The following is a 14,471-nucleotide window of genomic DNA, read 5'->3' as shown; positions in this document are numbered from 1 at the left end:
GCTCCTGTGAACTTAGTGCTCCCAGGAGTAGCGGGGCTGGTGGCAGGGCAGGGGTGAGGGCTCTGCCACCCCAGAAGGACTCCAGCAGGTCACTCCTAGGGCATGGCAAAGGCAGGTATCTGAACCAGGACCTGCTCCCTAGCATCACCCATTGCCCTCCACAGGGGCAGCAGCACTGGTGAGGCAGCACAGTCCCTGGGGCAGGGGGCTGGACCCCGCCTGCCGCTGTCCCCAGCATGCTCCGAGCTGGCACAGGCTCCCCGTGCAGGTGAGCTGAGCCTCCCTCAGCACCACGAAGCTGCTTCATCGGCTCCTGCCAGCACTGCAGGGAGCGTGGCTCTGCTCCCAGCTCCTGCGTGCTGCCAGCCTTTGGGGCTTGGTTTTCTCTGAGCTCTGGTGTCTGCATGAGGTTCTGCTGCCCTTCCCGTTAAGGTACATGGCACTTTCTCATGGTTTAGCCTTCGTAGAGGGCTTGTGGGGCTGGCTCTTCAGCTGCATGTTTGATACCAGCCGAGAGCTCTGTTGTGACTTTTGGGCTGGTTCCTGAGGCCAGGAGGCTGTGTGGCCTTCCTTGGCCAGCAGGTACCTACCTGTGCTCATCTGGTGGTCACTCTTGTAGCTCTGGGACCTACTAGCCTACTGCAGGGAAGTTTGGTACCTGGGTGGCAGTTCCCAAAATCTTAATTTCCCATTTATGAGAAAGGGCCACAAGGATGATCAGAGGGCTGGAGCACTTCTCCTGTGAGGAAAGGCTGAGAGGACTGGGGTTGTTAAGCCTGGAGAAGAGCCTTTTCTTCAGGGAGACCTGACTGCAGCCTTTCAAGACTTAAAGTCAGCTTGTAAGAAAGATGTGGACAGACTTTTCAGTAAGGCCTGTAGCAATAGGACAAGGGGTAATGGTTTTAAATAAAAAGAGGGTAGATTTACATTAGATATTGGGAAGATAACCTTTACTTTGAGGATGATGAGATGCTGGAACAGGCTGCCCAGAGAAGCTGTGGATGCCCCATCCCTGGAAGTGTTCAAGGCCAGGTTGGATGCAGCTTTGAGCAACCTGGTCTAGTGGAAGGTGTCCCTGCCCATGGTAGAAGGGTTGGAACTAGATGATCTTTAAGGTCCCTTCCAACCCAACCCATGTTCTAACATTAGGCCAGTGGGGTAGGGAAGGAGACGATCTGGATGCCCCAGCTGAGGGAAGCACCCAGTACGTTAGGGCTCCGCTGTAAGAGAGACTGAGTGTTGCCAGCTGGGTCTTGCCTGCCCAGCTGGGCTGAGTGATGTTGGGTCACTCCTGTCAAACGTGGTTCAGGTGGCTGGTGCAGCTGTCAACCTTGGCAAATCTACTGGCATGTGGAGATGAGGCATTTTTTTTCTACCTGGTGTTTCTGCTCATGGCCCTTGGGGTAAGGTTTGGTGTATTTAGTAAACAACGCTGTGAGCCGCCTGGTGTGACTGGGATTCCTGAATGTGGGAGATACTGCTCCGTAGCTGGAGCGTGGTCAGCAGTGCAGAAATGAGTGTAGGAAGAACAGAGACCAAAGGCTGTGCAAAATGGCCATGGCCTCCCTGTGATCCCTGAGATGGGCAGCCCGAGACTCTCCAGGCTGAGGTGCTTCTGCCATTCTGGTCTATTCCACCTATTATCTCCAGAAAAAAAAAAAACCTCCTTCTGCATGTTATGGGATGCAAACTAGTTGTCACAAAGAGAAAGTAAGAGCTACTCCAAGTTCACAGTTTACGTGGTGTGTTGAAAAAGAGTAACAACTAAACCCCTGTCCCCACAGCAACAACATAAAGTGGGGCTTAAAGAGGGGGTGTGGTGAGAGGCGCGAGTGGGTGGGAGACTGTGTACAGAGAGGGGCAGAGGGCAGGGGCTGAATGTAGGACTGTGTACAAAGTGCAGGACAAAACACAATTTTTTTTATTTAGAAAGATTTAGAAAAATTATTTTCCTTTAGAAAGAAAAGCCAGGCTATCAGTGACTGCCCTGCCTTTTGTGCACATGGCTGGGTGTGCCTTTCTCCTGCACAAATGAACTTCCCTCCATCTGAATCCTTTTGACTACCCTGAGTGTGGGACCCTGTGTCAGAGCAGTACGGTGGGACTGCTTTGGGCTGTGATGACATGGCTAGGACAAGCAGGTTGTGTTCAGCAGGATCTAAGCCTATATAGGTATATGCTGCATGCACCTATGTCCTTTTGTGGTTGTGCGGGTTTTTTATACATTGAAACAAGGGATTACACTCTAGTAAACTTAACTTTTAGGAGAACCTGGATAAATTAATACTTTAGTGGATAACCAATATTTTATCACCCATTTATTCAAAAACCATAACACACATCAGAAGGACAGTTCAGTGACATAACTAGAGATTTAAAGTCAAGGCTTCAGTGCTGAGGGTGGTGGCAGACCTTGCGTGGAGTCCTGATGGGCAGCCTTTTCCTAGGGAGGCTGTCTGTGCTTTACCATCATCACCAGAGCAGTCTGGGGTGAGACCCTGCACCAGGAGCACTTGTCCCATACGTGTTTCCTGGGTCCTGCCTGACCTGGACAGAAGCTGTGTGTATCCTAGAGACGGATGCATCTCTCCATGCGCAAGCCACTCACTCCTTTAATTAAACTGTTAACTTTCATTAACAGCTAATGTTAATTTACTTTACAGTTCCTTTTTTTCCCCCTGATTTTTATAAAACAGGATCAGAGTCTCCTGGAGGGAAGCACGGCTTTCTTCTAACTGCTCAGGGGGAAGAGACAATCTGGCACTCTTCGCTTTGTCCCAGATTTTTAAAGGAAGAAAGACTATTGCATAGGAGATTTTATGGTTTTTTTTCAGTAGGTCTCAGCTGTTTTGCTAAGAAAATGATTACATTGACCTTAGGGGAATAGTAAGATCTTGTTCTATCTTTATCCAGCATTTATTGTTATCCCCATTGGACTGTGCTATCAAGGTCTGTAGCTGGTAACATCCCCCAAGGTTGGGGGCCTTCAGCTCTGCCATCTTGCGTACTCAAAGCGGAGACAAACCATAGCGTGAAACCTTGTTCGCAGCTCCCACAGAAACTGCCACGAGGTTAAGGGCAGGGGCACCCACAACAGCATTTTCCTTCCATGAGCTGAGCACCCAGCACAGGGTGCTGGGTGCTGCTAGAGTACGCAAGTGGCTGAAGGGTGGCTGTGGGTCCATGGGCCACCAGGGCTGCAAAATGGGTGGGAGAGTGAGTCACTGATGCTGTGGAAAACCCTTAGGAATTGGAAGCCAATATGGGGACAACACGGTCCTGCTACCTATATGCTATCTGCAACATAACCTTAACCATTTTTTCATTACCAATAGCAGCATAATTTAGCCTGTTAGCAAGCCCACTAGCCAGGGAGTAGCTTACCCAGAATTTGAAGGTACAGGCACAGGATGAAGGGGGAAGAGTTGAGAGAGGTATAAGAAAGCCAGCCTGCATGTGGCATGTGGCTGAAGCACCAGCTGCTGCTCTAGAATTGTTGTGAATCCTCTCCATGAAGCACTGGCTTAGTTTTAGAAATGTGGATATTTTTTTTTTCTTACATTAGCCAGCATGTGGTGCAGGAAGCAGAAAAAAATAAGTCTTGGTGCCAGTGTTTAACAGGGAAACAAGAGTGGTGGATGTACATTTGACTTTTGTCTTTGTTTTGGTTTCAAAATCAACAAAATGTGAGCTTTTCCAACTGATTTTTACGGAATTCAGATTTATTTTGGGAAGCTGTTAAATAAATTGACAACTTTGGAAGCCAAATCCTCTTCTAGGGCTTTGTAAGACATGTATGAGAACCCATCAGAAGGTGCTGATGTGTTCGCGGGCTTCTTACCATGCTAATATCTGTTGCTGTCCATCACATCAAACCTCCTCTTCTGAGGCCAGGTTCCATGGTCCTCAGTGGGAGTGGGGAGAAGAGCAGATCCGTCCAAACCACTGCTGTAATCCTCATGTGCTTGTCCTGCAGTTGAAAAAATGGGTGTATTGCCAGCAGTGTTGGTGCTGGTTGCTAATTACTAGTCACTGCAGTTGAAAGGGACCTTCTGGATATGCCCTTTGTCCTGGTACATACCCCAGTGCTGTAAGCAATAGTCCCATTGGTCCCTCCTGGAAAAAAACAACTTGTTATAAACCCCCTCAAGAAATATATAACCCAGTTTGTATTTAGAGTTGCTATTAAGGTGTTGCTTTAAGACACCAAAAAGAAGGAAAGTCTTAGAGCTCCTCATCCTGAGAAGGTTCCCCTGAACATCATCTGTGGTTAGCATTTAAAATGCTGGAACAATCCCCTTGGGGTGCGTGCCTGTTTCCTGCCCCAGGACACGCTGGCTTGCCAGGCCTTGCCCAGGGTGTTTGTCCTGGGCGGGTATGCTCCACCACAGGTGACCACCACCCTGCAGTGGTCAATCTGGATCAACAGTTTCTGAAGCCAATGCTAAAATGGAAAACTTTGGAACTAGCATGTGTCCTGGATCCCACCATGATCAAAAACTGGTTGTGAGGTGTGCCCTCACTCTCCATTGTCAGGTGGATTCTTTGGAAGATGATGCATTTCATCGTAAGTTTTCAAGGGTTTGAGTTGCCCTGGACTCCCAATGACTAGCTGTTATCTTTAGTTAGGTTTTTGCACTATTATTATTAATTTGGGGGGGGTTGTACATGGTGGCTGAATGCTGCATTAAGTTCCTTTAGGTCTGCATTCACCTACAGAAAATACCATTGGCAAACCCAGACCAGGACATGTTTTGTCGATCAGTCACGTGTGGGTTTGGCTCTACGTTGCTCTGCACTCAGCTGTGACGGTGAGGATGATCACACAAAGAACTGCCCTTTCTTCTGAGTCAGACCTGAGGAACGTGGCCTCTGACCCCAGACTAATCCTCCTAGGAAGCTCTGCAATGAGACTAGAGGATCTTATCACAACCTACACCTGTCACAGCCACGTCTGTGGATGAGTGATATTAAACCCGTATTTCACTCCTTCCTGATCACTGCGCAGAGTATACACAAAGAATGCGCAATGCTTCATCCCTGCTGTGCATCTGTGGCAGAAACCCACCTGCTAGGACCTGTGGAGGAACTGTCCACTGGCCAGAGGAAGTGCCATGAGGAGAGCATGGACCGTGCCAGGTGTCCCGCAGCTTGTCCCACAGGAACACGTGCACTGTCGAGGATGTGTGTGTAAAGCCTGGTTTGGCTCTCAGAGCTCTAGTCATGTTTGCAAAGCAGGCTTTTATGGACGAAAAAATAAAGCACTGAACTTTACACTTAAACTGGGCTCATTTGCTCTGTAATCATGGAGAGCCTTGAAGCTGCCTCCTACATGATGGCTCCTTTCCTCTTTCCCCTAGAAAGTAATTTTTTCTCAGATTTGGAACTTGATTTCAAGGCTCTGCAGATGCATCATACTAATAAATGTCACATTATCCCATCTCTTCTGACACAAATGTGAGCAGGCATCTCGGCTGATGAAAGCTGATGAGGGAGGAAAAGCAAAGCTATGAAAAAACAGCCTGACACATAACGCAGGTTCACCAAGGCCACATCTTGAATGAGAGAAGAGGGCTGTGCCAGGCCCTTGGGTACGAACTTTGGGTCAGGAGCAGTAAGGCTGCTGGCATTCAAGCAACAAGGGCAAACGCAGATGGTGTTTGTGGCCATTCTTGGGTCATTAGGCCAAGGGCTGAAAGATCAGAGGAAGACAGCAAGATGGTGGGAACAATTCCTATGGCCTTGCTCAGCTAAAGATTTTCTAAGGAGAAGCTAAACCCACAGCTTGTGATGCCGGCCATAATATAGCAGTAATATGGCCATACCTGCCTGAAATTTTGGATGGCAACTACGTGAAATTCTTACCTGTATGTGCTAAGTGCATAGCTGGTGGATCAAGGGGAAGGAACAGGTCCTTTCTGACTCAGCTAACACACTCCCAGAGTTTCTTCCAGAACCTGTAGGACGCTGGCAGGTTTTTATGTCAATAGATGATGTTGGCCTGGCAGAGCAAGTTGACGCCTGCTATGCATGTTGCCTTTATCGACAGCGCTGCCATCAGCTACATTCTGCTATCAGCATCTTTATTATCAGCATGGTTGCCAGCAGAAGGCTGAAGCCATGGGATGTTGAAACCATGGATTAAGTTAGAAAAATCTTTTACGGTCTTAGGTGGACAAGGAAAGGCAGACCAAAGCCTGCATTTCTTGTTCTGCTCCAAATCTCAAGAGCTTGGATGCAGGTTTGAGAGTGGGATTAAGGTTCTGATTGCTCATGGGAAAAGTACCTCACTGACACCTTTCTTGTTCATGAGCAACATTGCCTACCTTTGGTTTTGATTTCAGGTGATCATGGAGGAGTCTGGAGGGGAATGGGTTTTGCTTTACACATTTTGTTGTTGTTGCTGCTGCATGATGTAATTATTAATTATGCTTGTCATTCACAGAGACTGAGAGAAGCTTTTATGAAAGAAATAGTGCCTGTTCCTCTATCATACTAGTATTTGATAATCTTTAGTTTAGGTGATGAAACACTTGAAATATCAAGTGATCTCGGTATTCATTAAAAACTGACATCCAGGCTTGTTTAGTGAGATTGTGCTAAGCAGCCCAGGAGTTTTTAATCCCTGTATTTTATTTGCTAAGGCTAACATAAACAAGAAGGTTGATTTATTTTTTATTGTATTATTATATAAAGAGTTTGGATGCTTTCATCCCAGGTTAGTACCTTGCAAGCACACCTTTAAGACTAAGGAGATAAAAAATTTCATATACTCCCTCTTGTGATGAACAATTTCTGCCTGAGCTGAGCAATGTAAGACCAGGCCCATATGGAAGGGAAGGAAAGAGGGAAATGCCTGGGAGCATTTCTTAAACGTATTAGGCATGATTTTATGTACTGAGTTGAGGAGATGAGGTGAAATGAAACATCTGTGTACAATAAAGAGCTCTGTCTGTCTTAAGTTATTGTCAACTGTAAATTTGTGTCACCCCTAGGGCTTGTTCCTGCTGACAGCAGTTTGTACCGTTGTTCCTCAACTCCAGACCTGCTCTCGCCAAGGCTGAAACACAAGTGGTTATTTGGAACTGCCTGGTGACGCGCCGTGGGTTGGGAGAGTTTCCCCGTGCCGGCTGGGACAGATCTCTTTGCTCAGCGTTGGAGGAAGCTGGAGACCTGCCACCCTTGGTCCCCTCTGGCGGGGGTGTGAGGTTTGGAGGTGGCCACCCAGAGATTGGACACTGGCCAGCACCAGGGTCCCTGCACCCACCTGGTCTGGGGTTTCAGCCATTGATGCTGTGCTGTTGATTTTATATGTCAATGTCAGTAAGGACTCTTCCACAGCTTTGTTGAGACTGCTGGGCACTTCAATGCCTTGGGCCACAGGTGCACGTGTGCGTGTGTGCCCCCAGGCACTGGGAAGCCCTTCCCCTCCCTGAGGTTACACAGGAGCATCATCCAGACACACAGGCCTGTGTGGGGCTGGCCCAAGCTCAGGCACCTTGGTACATGTTAGATCTTGCCTTGTCCTCTGGCTGGTGTGAATCCTGTACCACGTTTCCACCGGGTACGCTGCCTTGCTTGGGTTATATGGGGACAGCAGGAGCGTGTAGGTGGCATTTGGGGAGCCACAGGATATTCTTCACTTTTTTGTGCTGCCATCTCCTATTTATTCACCCCACCTGGCAGCAACCATGTCCCCTTGTATCCTCCTCCAGCTGCCCCTCTGTTTCTGGGTTTCCATGCCCTGCTCTAATAACAGTCAGTAGCCAGACCAGAACAGTTAACTGCTGTTGCAGGTCTCCAGATCCCTTCTGTGCTGACATGTGGGACCAGGGGCTGACTGGAGCATACGTAACTAGAATGTATGAGCTGACTTTCAGGGACTTGGTGGTCTATGCTTTCTTGTGGGGGACTGCAGCCCATTTGCAGCTTCCCTTACCCGTTTTTGGCAGCATGAAGTACGTGCAACTATTTCACACGTCAACCTCCCAGTAACTGTTTTGCTGCCCTTTCAATTTCCCTCTTTGTACATCTCCTGCCTATGCCTGGCCAAGGTAAAAGCTGTTGCCCAACATAAGACTTGGGCTCGGGTTTCTCACGGCAGTTTATGCAGCTGCTTTTGATGGGGACAGTTTGCACTCCACACCTGCTCAGGTCTCACTAGGAAGCTTCTGCTCCCTCATGGGGTAAGGGGGAGTCACTCGCAGCAATGGAGTGGGGACAGCTTCTCTCTGGAGTATGAAACAGCCCATCCTTTGGCACAGTAGCCGTGTGTCAAGGATGATTGCCTTGTAGTACATGGGCTTACTGGTTCTTTGAAGAAGTGAAAAGCCGTGCCAGAAGGTAAATCTCCTGGAGACACATGTCTGCTTGTAACTGCTGTTATGAAAACAGAGGGGATCACAGGGAGAGACAAACCTGTGTGCACACATCATGATGTGTCTGGGGCAAGGCATAAAGCTACTGTCCTATTCCAGGGCCCTGGAAACCAGGCCCCAGTCATCTGCCGAAGTCAAATAGCAACTTTGGAGGCAACGTCTAATTTTTGCCTTAAAATGACTCGCTGTCTTGCAGCTTGTTATTTGACTTTGGTTTAAAAAACCCAAAAGACTGGGTGGTTTCTGCAAGCAGAAACCAAAGCATGTGGCTTTAAAAGGATACCAGGACCAACTCTGCCTGTGTAATTACATTGCCTACATTAAATCTCTCAGAAATGTTTGGCAGATGCTTTAAATTTCAGATATGCAATCAATATCTTCTGCTCTGAGGCTCAACTACTGTGTTCTTCCCCTCCCTTGCTTGAAATACACAAAGTCAAGTCGATATACTTGGAGGGTACAGGAGTGCTCGCCACTCAGTGAGTGCGTCTCTCTTATCTATATATACCCACGGAGGTCTCACAGAGGGGGGGGGGGGGGCTGTGTGTAAGTGTGCGCATGCTATATGCAAGACATGCTCTGCCTTTATTTATTTTGGAAAGGGTTTGCTCTGGTTTCGCTGTGCTTTGCTTTAACCGATCTGAAAATCCCCCCCTGGATTCAGGAGAATAAATATGCATGGCTTGTAATTCTGTTGCAGCTCTGGCTCCCAGCTGATAGGGTGACGTGCGGTCCGGAGCCTCGCAGATTGGCTTTTTGATTTGGCTTCTTGCTGCAGTTGTGCAAACCCCGCTGCTCGCAGCGAGCAGGCTCCGCGCTTCGCCGTAATGCTGGGGAGCCCGGACCGAGCCCCGCTGGCGTGAGCGCGGGAGCGGGGGAAGCCCGGCAGATTCAGTGGCAATCTGGGGTACAATCCATTTTCTCTTCCCCCCTCCCTCGACCCTCATTCATCTCCGTCCTCCTCCCCCTTCGCCAGCCCTCCCTTCCCTCCCCAAACTCCGCCGCACGGAGCTGAAGATCAAGGCTGGTGGATTTATCAACATTTTACCTCCACCCCCACCCCCTTTTCCAGATGCACCTCCCCGCTCACCCTGACAGCTGCAAAAGAGAGCACAGGTTTTGTAGCGAGCGAGGCAACTTGGACTGACATGCAAAGGCGAACCCCCCCGTACCTGCACACACCGTCGGTGAATCACCGGGAGATGCGATGAGCAACCTTTAGGAACCGGAAGGATTTGTACCGGGGAGCGAGCGGAGCCCCCCCACCCCCGCCCGCCCCTCCAAAAAAAAAAAAAAAAAAAAAAAGAAAAGAAAAAAAAAGTCAGGAAAGCAGCCAGAAGGGGTAAGTATGAGGGTGCTACCCCCTGCTCCGCCGAGGCGCAGGGCTGGCGGTTAAGTTTCCTGCTCGCAAGCGGGGCTCCATGCCTGGGGCGGGGGGCTTCTGCCGGGCGGGGGAAGGGGATTTAACGTTGCCCAGGTGCTGGCAGCTCGCTTCATCCGCGCTGCTTTGCCGGAGCTGTGTGTGCGTGTGCGTGTGTGTGTGTGCGTGTGCATGCATGTGTGGGTGCGCGTGTGTGCGCGCTGCGGGGGCTGGGCTTTGCATACGGCGCGGAGCGGGCGCTGCGGGAGGGATGCGCGGCGGGGAGGGGGCGCCGGGCCGGGCGCTGCGGGGCCGGGGCCTGGCGGAGGGAGCGGGCGAGGGAAGCGCCGGGAGCCGCCGAGCGCGGCGGGGCGTGCGCGGCAGGGAGCAGCCCCGGCCCGCGGCCCCGGGATCCCTCCCGCCGCCGGGCGGGGGTGCCCCGGCTCGGCTCGGTGCGGCCCGCAGGGATGCCGGGGAGCTCGGGGGGGCGGCCCTGCCTGGGGCTGCCGGGCGGGGAGGGCCACTCTCATGCAGTGCTATAAATTTCCCCCCCCCCCCTTTTTTTTTAACGTTCCTTTTTTTTTTTTTTTTTTTTTTTTTTTTAATCTTTCCCCCCACCCCCCGTCGGTGGAGGCCGGGCCAGCCGGGGCCACCGTCCCGGGCAGCTGTCGCGCTCCGTCCGGCGGGGCCGGCTTGTTTACCCCGGGTGTCAAATATAGCTGCTGCGCCAGGCTCTGCCCTAAATAGGGCACGGGGCCGCCGGCGGGCCCCGGCCCCCACTGCCGGGGAGAGAGCCGGTACCACACGCACGCATACGAGCTGACCTAAATGTTGGGTAATTTTGTGCTCATCCTCCCTCCCAGCCTTGCTTCAGGGCTTTATTTTTTTCACCTGTGTCTAAAGTATCGATTGCTCTGGGTGGGAGGTGAAACCGTTGCAAGTGCTTTGGGGCTTTGGTGGTGTGTGGGTTTTTTGGTTTGGTTTTTTTTTTTTTTTTTTTTTTTTTTTTTACTGTTATTCTAAAACGTGAGGCTATGGCCATCTCCCCTTCTGCCCCCCCAAGTGGAGCTGTAGTGTAATGGTTGGGTTCCTGGCTCCTTGGTTTGTTCCTGGGCTTGTTCTCGGGATATCACCCTAAAAATCTATTTTGCAGTTAAGGTGAGATGCTGAAGGAGCAGTGAGGGTGAGAAGGGGTGCCTTGTGCACCCCCCACCCCCACCCCCCCTCGTGCTTATATGCGTGTTCCTTTAATTCCTTGCATCTCTTTGTGGAGCAAAAGGGTGATTTTTGTTGAGCTGTTTTTTATTTCTGGAGAGGACTGGGCTGGAAGACTTAGGTAACAATCAGCGGCATCTTCCCATTCAAGAGTGCTCGTCCCGTGCTCTCCGGGAGCTGGTGGGAGGCCGGGGGGAGCAGAGCTGCCTTCGGGGCTGCGGGGCACGGAGGCCTTGGAGACAGGTGCTGGGTAGGTTTGGTGCAGCGGGGAGAGACATTGCTCCCCCGTGGCACCAGCATTTCTAGGGAGTCCCTTATCCTGCTCCATCCGCTGCTTTGCAGGCGTTTGTTTACCCTGATCGCGGTTTAGCTAAGAAAGTGAGTCGTGTTCAGTGCCTGTGTTCAGGCTTCCGTGGTGAACTGGAACAAGGCTTGTTTCCCGAGCAGAAGTAGCGGTGTCGGAGAGGAGCACGTCCAGCTACTGCCGAGGGCTGGCTGGGGAGGAGCGAGAGCAGCCCAGGAGCCCTCAGCTCTTGCCGTGAGGGTGATGGTGCAACGTGATGGCAGTCAGATCAGTTAGCCCCCGTTGTAAATAAAAGGGTGAACACCAACCGGGGCGGGGAGGGAGAGGGCTGCATGAGAACAGAGAGCCCTGGGGAAAAGGTGCAGTACAGCAGTCTGTTTGTTGTGGTGGTGGTTTTGTGTTTTTTTTTTCCCAAGCCAAAAATGAGTTCTGCTCTAGTAAGTGGGTGGTTCAAGCATTTCCCAAATGCCTGAGGTACGACAGATTGTGGTAACCCTGCTGCTGAGGTCCTGTGTGAGGGCAGTGGAAATGCAGGTAGGCTCCGGATCTCTGGCACGCCTCCAGCATGCTGCTGGGCACATAGTTTCATCTGGCTGGGTCTCATTTGTATCATTAATGATATTTTTCTACCTGTGTAGGGATTTGGTGAAGACGTGGTTGCAATAACTAGTGGGTGACAGTGTGCGAGAGGGAAGGCGAGTGCGTAGCCATCCTAATGGCACTCTGCATAGCACTTCTCCCTTGCAGAGAGATTGCCCTCTGCCTCTGCAAAGCTGCCACCTGATGCGATGGCACCTGGGATGGCAGGTGCCATTACCAGGTGGGATAGTCCTTTCCATCGCCCTGGGCAGCTCTGTGCTGTCTTGAGCACCAGCACCCAGAACAGGAGAGCGCACGTGGAGCTGGATACTGAGCATGGTCTGGGTTCATGCACCGTGCTGTGCTCCATGGGCTCTCACTTGGCCAGTGTGAGCGTGGGAGCTGCCGTGTCCGACCAGAGCAGACTTTGTTGCTGGGATCACGGGCAGTTGTTCTGCGTGATAGTTGCGGGGCACTTGGGGTGCTACTTCTCAGCTTGGCTGTCTTGTAGGAAGGGAGGAGGTACCCAGGGATGAATCCAGCCTCCCTGCTGCCTCTGCCTTCCTCTGGAGCTGGTGAGGTGAAGCTGGGTGAGGCTGGTCTGTGTATGGCGGATGCTATGGTATTGCTGGTTGGACAGGTAGAGTCATTGCTAAGGGCCTGGGCTGACCTGCTGCCATGCTGTGCCTGATCCCACATGTATCCCTCGTTCTCAGGGGATCCTTCCTGCAATACATCCTGCATCCCATCCTACATCCCCAAGGCAGGGAAGTGCCGTAATGGAGTGTGTCAGCACTTTTTATTAGAAACCAAGTTAAGATGTATTCCCTCTGCCAATATTTTCAAGTGAAGCACTATACAGACAAATGGTCTGCCTGTCAGGTTTTTGTTTGCTTGTTTTAAACAAACAGCATCAGTCTCCTCCCCTAAGCCTCCCCAATGACCAAGTGGCGGTGACAAATAGTTCCTTGTTCTTTGTTGCTGTCATGTTTCAGATGTCTTTCATGTGCTTCAACAGTTAAAAAGATAGCTTTGATTGCCAGCCAAATTTCTTTTTTTTTTTTTTAATCAGACAGTAATATCTAATTCTGTATTTATAAAAAAAAAAGTGAAGGAAATTAAATTACACAGATAAAGCCATCTTCTTAATAGGGGAAAAAAAATCTCTGAAGCCCGTAAGTTGGTAGTTGTGATGCTCCATCTACCATCACCCATTGTTTTTAGGTATTGTGGCATAGATTAATGCTATTGTTGATTTACTGTTTAGATAACAGTAACTCCTAAAAGCATCAGCCTGGTTGGGGGCCCATGTTTCGAAGTGCCATACAAATGTCTAATAAATTTCAGTCTTTGCCCTGCAGAGTTTGATGCACTGAGAGATTACATGAGACCATACACCAAGCTGTTCTTGGGGCACCTTTAAAATGCCTTCTGTGCTGCTAAGCTTGTGGTCCTGCATTTGCTGATTTCGTCGATGTAGGGCTGTGAGGTCTGGGGCTGAAGACAAGGTTGCTGTCCCTGCTACCTCCAGAAGAAATCTGGAAACCACCTTGAGTCTCCTGCAGCTTCAGTGGGTTGCTGGACCACTTGGGAACTAATGTGTGGTATAAGTAGTTGGCTTCCCTCCTTCCCCTCTGCTCTCTCTGCATTAATGCTTTAAACTGCAAGCTCTGGTTGAGGGCCAGATGTGTGTGCACAAAGTTCAGCACGATGACCTCCCAGTCTCCCCTTTAGGCATTTTTGTCACAGGGTTTTGCAGGAGTAGCAAGGCGTCAGGCAGCAGGGGTGTGTCATGCCATTCCGAAGGTACCACCACCACCCCATCTTGCCATGGTTGCAATGGGAAGACCTAGGTGCTGTTGTTCCTGCAGTACAGTATCGTAAAGTAATTGGTTCACCCCATAAGACATATTTATAAACAGGTGATGTCCCCATGCTCCTTCAACTCTCAATTTGCTGGTAATTCTGTCTTTAAATCCCCTTGCTGGAGCCTTTGATCACACAGCTGAGCTGCCGTTGATGTGTCTGACAGCTGACATCATGGGAGAGAGGGGAGCTTAGAGCTCTTAACATTTTATTTTTTTTTATGATAGCTTGTTTTCTAACAAAACACTCCGATGAGGACTTTCCATCATAATAAAACAGGGAGCTTTTCCAGAGCACTCAGATTTAGGAGAAGATTCTGTTTCCATTCAGCATTTCCATTCACTAGCAGATTATTTCAAGGCTGCAAAATTGGGCTTGCTCTGTTTGCTACCTTCCTCTGCTCTGCTGTCTTTTAACCTAAGCCTCCTAACTCAGGACAGCAGCAGAGACAGCCAGGTCAAGAACAATCAGAAATACTAAATATCCTGTGCTGCTGGACATGTTTTGCAACCAGGGAGGCATCGGAGAGTTTTAGAAAGTATAGACATACGAGGCTGCATTGCTACTGCTTTCATCGTCACCTTCTCCTAGGCTGGTACTTGGAGGCTGTCTCAAAGCAAACAGCAGCACTCGTCAGCAGCAACGCAGAGTATGGTTTTAATCAAAAGAAATGTAGTGATGCAGAGATGTACCGATGAGAGGGCACTTAGATCTGACTGCTGAGGTTGTGTTGAAGGTAACATGTCCAGGAGTGCACGGGGGCCTCCGG

At 50.2% G+C, this 14,471-nt stretch overlaps 1 protein-coding gene across 2 annotated transcripts in view; it reads left to right on the top strand.

Moving 5' to 3' along the window:
• Positions 1–14,471, top strand: part of SLC8A3 (solute carrier family 8 member A3) — a 151,012-nt gene that overhangs the window by 25,971 nt on the left and 110,570 nt on the right. Inside the window, exon 1 of one of the 2 annotated variants that reach the window (XM_080394951.1) lies at positions 9,591–9,720. The exons of the other annotated variant lie outside the window; for it this stretch is intronic. The gene's annotated coding sequence lies outside the window, so the exon portion shown is untranslated. Of the gene's footprint in view, positions 1–9,590; positions 9,721–14,471 lie in introns of those variants that run through there. 2 annotated transcript variants of the gene reach the window in all.

This window comes from Falco punctatus, assembly GCF_963210335.1.
Source record: "Falco punctatus genome assembly, chromosome: 7".
Classification (NCBI taxonomy): domain Eukaryota; kingdom Metazoa; phylum Chordata; class Aves; order Falconiformes; family Falconidae; genus Falco; species Falco punctatus.
This window is presented reverse-complemented; position numbering and strand designations above follow the sequence as displayed.